At 42.7% G+C, this 7,261-nt stretch overlaps 1 long non-coding RNA gene across 1 annotated transcript; it reads right to left on the reverse strand.

The window, feature by feature from the left end:
- Positions 1 to 425: 425 nt before the first annotated feature.
- LOC144791546 (uncharacterized) lies at positions 426 to 4,288 on the reverse strand. The gene is made up of 6 exons (XR_013602423.1): positions 4,147 to 4,288; positions 3,567 to 3,878; positions 3,330 to 3,451; positions 3,102 to 3,197; positions 1,295 to 2,538; positions 426 to 789 (listed from the first exon to the last, which is right to left on the reverse strand). It is a non-coding gene; the product is annotated as an uncharacterized LOC144791546 (long non-coding RNA).
- Between the last annotated feature and the right edge of the window lie 2,973 nt (positions 4,289 to 7,261).

Raw genomic sequence — 7,261 nt, forward strand, 5'->3', positions numbered from 1 at the left:
AAGTGGCACGGATCTCTTACAGGGAAACACTTCAGCCCAGGTATTGCTTTTGACAGGTCATCATATAACTTTTTTATATACGTTGCTGAATCACTGCAAATACAAACAATGTCACTCCAATCTTTGTTAAACTTGGTAAGAACTCTCTGCAGCAGCATTCCAAGTGGCACTGCGTTGTATGTTTCCAGTACATCTAGATCTGCCATGATGGTATGTCTGTACCATCCATTTTTTGCATCACAAAATGTGATGAGCACTGCCACTGCTGGGTCGCCACACATCTCTGGAGTTTCAGCAAGGGTAACAGATCTTTACATCACCTTGGAGTAACTCTGAAATATGTTCAATATCTGCAAGGAACACCTCTGGTAGGTATTTATCACACATTGGTGTTGCTTTTGATAATGTTTTACTTGCTGGTGCACGCTTGCGGAACAGATTCCCAATCGGTCCATCAGGTTGGTGTAAGCTGGTTCCAGATTGCACTAGGGCACGTACAAATTCATGTGCCACATCCTTTTCTTCCTCACGTTTTCTTTTGAAGCGTGTCATTGTCTCAGCAAGAGACATCTGGCATAGGCTGTCGCTATTAGGTGGCTCTTTCAATTTCAAGTGGGTCTTGGTGACAAGATGTTCAGCAATTCGGCTTGCAGTCTTCCCAGTTACTATTAGGACAGTCACTCTGCAAAACCTGCAAATTAACATCTTTTGCCCACGCACTTCAACCATGAAATCTTTGTTTTCCAGCACATAATCTTCTGCCATCTTTATTCTGCGGGGCATGCTGTTCTGTGCAAAGTAGATCATAAAAAAACCACTTAGAAACCAGTTGTGTAAGGATTGGAAAGTCTTGAAAATGTGTTTGTTCCAATAGCAGACCTTGAAGCAAAACCTTCAGCCATCAGGGCTACAACAGGAACATTCACGAAAACTGAATTGCAGTTTCTAAGTGCTTTTGATTTAAAACTTTAAAAATCTGTATCCGTCGTACCCTAAATGCTTTTTAACCATCATGCTTTAAAAAAAAAAAAATTGTTTCTGGATGTATGCAAATTAGCTAACCTCCAGCTTGCCTAAAAGTGATTAATACTTGGTGGTCGAAAGCCCTTAGGCCAAATTCACGCTTTATAAAATTGCAAAGGAATGCGATGTATATACAGATGCAGGCCAGGTAACCTATTGTCAGGAGAATGTTCAACTTAATGAAAGGGGAATGTTGAATCATATGTGTTCAGTATGAAACACTCATATACAGTTCAACAGTAATAAGGACCAGTGGCGTAAATATACTTACATTGCTCACAGATGCGCAACTACAGTCAAATTTCGGGGGGGAGGGAGGGTTGATTCTTCCAGCAATCGGCAGAATGGAGATGCAAGGGTTCTAAGAAGGGGTGAAAAACAAGAAAGCCTCGTTAAGTAAAATGGTCTTGTACAGACCTGTGAAGTACTCAGCTGTGGCTGCAGTAAGACAGAGGCCAGAACACAATAGCTCCTCTCCCCCCACGTGAGCCAGGCATGGGGCCTGATGTTGCTCTGGCCCTTTGGCCATTCACAGCTCGGCTCCCCATTCTCTTGTCTGTCTTCGCCCCCTGCACTCTACTGTACTTTGCTGCGCCCCCATCCTTTTAATGGCAGCCATCTTGGTTACGTTATGCCACGGTGAAACGATCTGGAGTCATTACTGGGAAGCCTACCTTCAGCGCAAGGACTTCTGCAGACAACCAAGACTCTTGCAGAAAGTGCATACATGACATCCTCGACGTTCTCACGCCCATTACATATCTTTGAGACATTAGGCCTCAGAGGCAGGTAAAAGCCAGATGTAACAACAAAAATTGCATGTTTAAAAGTGGCAAGCTTGGCACAGATGAATTCCCAACGTGCAATGCACTAAATTCAAATTGTAATTTGCAAAATAAACGATGGAACAATTTCGGACAGCTTTCACTGTATGAGGGCCAGCTCAGGAAGATGATGACAAGATAATACAATAACAATATCAGGAAGAAACGGTTCTTAGAGAGGCTTCAGCAACAAAATTCCACTGTAAAGTACACATTGCGCCTAAGGCAGCCTCGCACTAGTTCTTTTAGCAAACTGAGAACCCATGGACATTTTGCCCTTTGACTGTTCACTGACCACACTACTGACATACTGTCAGACCAAAACACAATGAGTTTGTTTTCCAGCAAACCACCCCAAAGATGCAGTGCCACAATAATGGGAAACAACTCTAAAAATGTGATGTTGCGAGTCAAACCCATCTTGACCTACTCCACTGGCCAATGCTGCATACACCACTTTGATCGTAACACTGCCCCAAAACCAACACTGCCCGCTGCATTTTAGAAAGGACAAGGTGCACCACTTGAGCATATGTAAAGACTGTTTTCTCTAATAACAAAAAAGCAGTAATAATCACAATCAGATAATCCTTGTATTTTTGGTGATTCTTTATTTGATTCCTTTTGAAAAAAACGGTTGTACACAGGATCTACAGCCGACACGTTTCGTCCTCAAGGGACTTCTTCAGGGCTGTTTACAAGAAAAAGACAATATACAGACATACAGTTAAAAACTATAGACATAGATATTTTAAAAAGCAACTAAGCTAGTGCAAAAAATGCCGGGCTTCAACAACAGTTCATCATAAACTTATTCTAGTTCAGTTCATGCGTTTTCTATATTCACACGTCTAGGTGTAATTATCACCCACTTCGGGAGGTTGTTTGTGCAAAACAATGGTTAACAACTTCATACAAAATATGATTGTGAAAGAAAAAACATAAATCTCTAGATTTTTTACAGTGGCACAAGTTGTGAACTATGGACCATACTTGCTGTGGTCACATCAAACATTATTCTTTTTTTTGTTCTTTTAAAAAAAAAAAAAAATGAACACAATACCCAAAACGGGCATCTCATTAGTTCTTGCATATTAACTTTTTCCCATATCGGTATATAAACATTTTCCCCATCTCCTCAGTATATATAGACCCCCTGAATTTTAGAATCGGCCAGGAACCCCAAATGTTGGTGGTAGAAACTAAGCAAAAAGGCAATGATAACATGTGTATCATATAAACCCTTAACCATACCATGAAAAGTCGCTAACGATGACGCCCCTGGGTCCTCTCACGTGGTTAAAGGAAGCGTGTATTTATCCAAATGGTTATATTGTGGACCAGTGGCAACTGTGAATGGTCAACGGAAAAAACATCATTGGAAAAGCAGCTGAGAGGACAGATATGCTAAATGTACCAACATCGTACGTGGCCACAGATATAACTGATAGCCCAAAAACAATTAGGAAGATGAAATCTTACCCCGTTAGTCGGGCACCTGTCAGTTTGTGAAATTCTGTCCAGACAATTCACTTGATCTATGTCGACTAAAACCGAATCACACCCAAAATAATGGTTTAAGGAAAACGTATATTCGTGGCCACCTATAAAATGAACAACAATATTTGCTTTACCAAAAATTACTAGTGCTATCTTCGTTTTCACAAAGTTATTCAAGTATAGGCTTCAGCAGGTAAGGGGCAGAATTATAACACTCACTCTCAGATATCTGGATAGTGGTCCACTAACAGTTGAGAAACCAGGGTAGAGGGATGGTGGAGAACTCCATATGTCCTCTGTAGAAAATAACGAGATAAATAATTCAAGATCCCATTAATTCCTAAATGTCCGGGTGGCACGCCCAGGGTTATATAAGATGCCGCCCTGTCACTGGCAACATGTGACAAAAGTGCTGTAGTATATGACTACCTCTCTAATAAACAGTTTCTCTTACCTATTAAACTCTTCTATTCGGCTGCTAGCTTCTTCTTATCAGCGGACAGTATAGAATTTCAATTTTGCCAAGATACTCTAAAGAGAAAGAAAATTAAATATTTCCATTGGGTTTTATCAGAGAAGGAGTCCCAAAGACAGTTAGTAATCTAGAGACTGAAGAAATCGTAGAAATTTCCATCACCTGCTCCAATCTAATTGCACTGCATAGTAAACAAGTAGCAGGGCTCTTTTTAATATACTAAGCCAAAATATAGGCAAGTATGTTTATACACCTCAGATTATCAGAAAGGCTCCTGGAGTTTAGGACTCCTTTACTAAGTTGTTAATAACATCTCCCCCTTACCTTGATAAAGTAGCCTACAGCATCCCCTGGTTCCTTCAGTGGCTCAATAAAGCAGCATGCAGAGCGACGTCCTCCCCCTTCCAGAAGCGGCAGTATACTGACCTATTTTGCTGGATTTATATACCTTTGTTAAATTCCCTAATTGACCGCACCTGAGGACCCTTAATTAATTAGGTCGAAACAAAAATGCGGTGGCCATGTTGAGTAGTCCTCGATTTCAGTGTAGGGCTACAGGGTGAAGTAATGGAGCCGCCATCTTGTGTAAGGCCGATAACTGTCTCGTGGTACAAGTCTCGTGATGTATTTAGTTAAATACAAAACCTTCCTTCTTGTAAAACAAATAAGCAGCGTGTGCTCGATATAAATAATTTGTACAAGTTCCCTGATTTACCGCGTCTCGAACCCATTTAATCATATGGTCGAAAACAATTGCGGTGGCCATATTGGATAGTATTTTACCCATGTATAAAACTACAGGGTGAGGCTATATGGGCGCCATCTTTTGTAGGACCGGAAAATAAATCCCGGTACTCGAACCCATGTATAACTCGGGATACCTTAATTTAAACACTAAACTATCCATTTCGAAAAATGAAGGAACAACTTATGAGTACATGACATACTTATTTGGAAACGAGCCGAAAAAATGAATTTCTCTCGAAGAACATCGGTAATGCCAGGGCATGCGGTGGCCATTAGCGTTTGGGCAAAGATATAATAATTGAATAAAATGGCTGCCATTTTGGTTTGGGAAAATAAAATAACCATTCCGGGCGGCCATAACCTTTCAGGCTAATATTTTTACAGGGCAGACTATGACAATCTTTCTTAATACTCAAAGCAATGTGGAATCTACATCTAAATTCCTAAATTAAAGAATTTTATGGAAACGATTAATATTGATCCATGAAGTCACAACTTTTTCAGAAAATGAATTTTAATAGAAATTAATTAATTTTCTCTGCGTAATAATAATGAATTCTCACAAGTATTTGATAAGATAATAAATATATTGGCAGTAAACATCACCAATTCTCCCAGAGATAGTTTAGGGACAATGGTGGTCGAATATGGTAAAGACAAGTGCTGTCCTAAGTCATTGTACGTCCCTGGTTGAAATACCATGGCAGCCAACATGATAGGGGTCTAGTATAATGCAAATGTTTACCAGGTATATACTACCGACTATGAGAGGGAGCAAAGACAAGATGGGGGATAAACCAGTGAACCGAACCTGATGTAATGAAAATGTGTTAAAGGTTCTAGGTATATACTAACAATTATAAGAAAGAGTAAGGGAAGGAAAGAGGAAGAACAAAAGCAAACCTCCCCACGATAAGGGTCATACTCTGGGTAACAGAGAACATCCTATTGTCAGGACACCTCATGTTGTATATGGGATGGAAAGATAAATATGCAAGAACCCTATGCTTACAAATGAATCTTGTTGTACCTTTTACCAAATCCAGATTTTGAAGCTCCTTTATATGTTGCATCATCATGAGTGACTTCACCTTCTCTCGGGTGTCCTGGTAAGTATAACTGAAATCGGTTTATATAGCGCAAAGCAGTTGCCCCAAAAAAAAGCGTCCCTGCCCTATGTGAGAGTAATGTGACAGCGCGCTAGTGGTTTGTTGCCGGCGCGCGCCGGAAGATCACAGCCCCTGCGCTCACGCCAGCCGGCGCGAGCGCGGATATAAACAAAGATGGGCGGAGCTGCATAGGCAGTCCGTGTATAATGTGACGAGCCTGTGAGGCTCAGTGGGGGCACAATGACACACTGATGCGCCTAGAGCACATACAATGCGGCCCATGCACGCGCACAGAGACAGTGACCAGACACTTGGTTACACGGCCTGGACCGGAAGTCTCGAGCGACCCCGGCCCTTTTATTTATAGCTCTCTGGCCACGCCTGGCCAGAGAGTGATACATATTGTGTTATCATTTCCGGGTCTCTCACCCGGCACAAACGAGCCACTAGAACGCTACATCCCTTTTCAGGTTTGTCTATAAACAAAACAAATGCCAACATAGTTCAACAAACAAAGTCTGCCAATCTTCGGTTTGGCTTGGGATTCGGCCGGAGGCCATACTGATGACGGTGTGTGATTCTTTGGCTTTGAGGGCTAGAAGACTCTCCGTGGGTGACTTGATGATCAGGAGTATATGATTCCGGCATCGGTGGTCTCACTGGACTTGGTGGGGCACTTGTACTCACTGCGCGGTCGGCCTCTGCCCCCGGTGTTTCCAGCATCTCTGATTGCTCAGTCACGGTTTGATTTCCAGCAGCGGCTGGAACTTTCTTGAACCACGAGATGTTTCGTGTCACAGTCTTACCACTCCTTTCCGCAGTGATTGCAGTTCCATTGGTCGATTTCACCACCCACACTCCGGGTTCATAGGGAGTTCGGAACTTCCCGGTGTTCCATCGGTTCCGGATCAACAGCGAGCATCCGGGTCGTAGGACGCGAGTCTTCGCCTTTCGTATTCTGCTTGCTTTGTCATTGGTGCTCTTCCTCCTCACTTGGGCCATCGTCGGGTCATACGGTTTCTGTCTCCAGCACTCGGCTCTTGGGAGCAGGCCTCTGCGTGGCCCTGCTAGCATGAGTGAGCATGGGGGCGCCTGAGTCGTGCAGTGAGGTGTGCTGCGATACTCCCTCTGGATCTGCTCCTTCAGCTGTAGCAATCCTTAGCACTTTGTTTATGGTGCACACAAGCATTCGACCTCGCCATTTGTTTGAGGCCATTGGGAGTCACTCGGTGATGCTTGATCCCGAGGCGTGGCAGGAAGTCTCTAAACTCACTGCCCTGGAATGGGGGCCCATTGTCGATTTTGATGATGTGTGGGATGCCGAACAAAGCGAAGGACTTTTCTAATACTGGTTGCAAACTCAGAAATTTGGAGATTAATTGCTCCAAAACAAAATTTATGGCCTTTAACTCCAAATTGTCCAATTGCCCCTCCCCATATGTCTGGTAAGGTGCTCAAAAGAGTGTCAACTTTCGAGTACCAAGGGGTTACTTTGAATGACAAAATGGAGTGGGGGACCCATATAGCCAAGGTAAACTTGAAGCTCGCCCAAGTTGTGGGAGGTATCCTTAAGGTCCATAATG

Source organism: Lissotriton helveticus, chromosome 11, assembly GCF_964261635.1.
Source record: "Lissotriton helveticus chromosome 11, aLisHel1.1, whole genome shotgun sequence".
Lineage (NCBI taxonomy): Eukaryota > Metazoa > Chordata > Amphibia > Caudata > Salamandridae > Lissotriton > Lissotriton helveticus.